This window comes from Aplysia californica, unplaced genomic scaffold, assembly GCF_000002075.1.
Source record: "Aplysia californica isolate F4 #8 unplaced genomic scaffold, AplCal3.0 scaffold00163, whole genome shotgun sequence".
NCBI classification, from domain to species: Eukaryota; Metazoa; Mollusca; class Gastropoda; order Aplysiida; family Aplysiidae; genus Aplysia; species Aplysia californica.
This window is the reverse complement of record NW_004797433.1, coordinates 1,087,762-1,088,371: the sequence shown is the minus strand read 5'-3', so window position 1 is coordinate 1,088,371 and position 610 is coordinate 1,087,762.

Below are 610 nucleotides of genomic sequence, written 5' to 3'. Positions count from 1 at the left end.
AGGAGAGACACTTTGTTGGCAAAAAAATATTTCAAGTAATACGTTGGAAATTCAGGTCTTTCTTGGACTGAGTGAACAGATAGCTTTGATTAATTTCAAAACTATTTTTGCGCCACATAACGTCATTCGGGTCCAAAAAGTTCAAGAATGCTTGAATTCAGTTTCTCAAATTTGCTGCTAGGCATTTTCTCCTGGTGCTTTTGTCTTGCCAGTGCAGCCAAGCGAGTAAGAGACAATTTGAAATGTCTTGTTGGCGAGCTCAAGTGGATCCGATTAGCTTCATCAGACGATGCTTCTCATTATCGTAAAATCGAGAATTCAATAAGTGATAAAAATAAACGGAATCGTTTTCAGGCCCCATTGGAAATGCGTAATAACGAAACAAATCTAACCATGGCTCTCTGTAAGCTCTGCAAGTTAAGCCTAGAGGGAGAGATAGAGAAAGAGGGAGACAGAGAGAGAGAGAGAGAGAGAGAGAGAAAGAGAGAGAGAGAGAGAGAAATAGAGAGAGAGAGAAAAAAAGAGAGGGAGAGAGAGAAAGAGAGAGAGAGAGAGAGAGAAAGAGAAAGAGAAAGAGAGAGAGAGACAGACAGACAGACAGACAAAGACA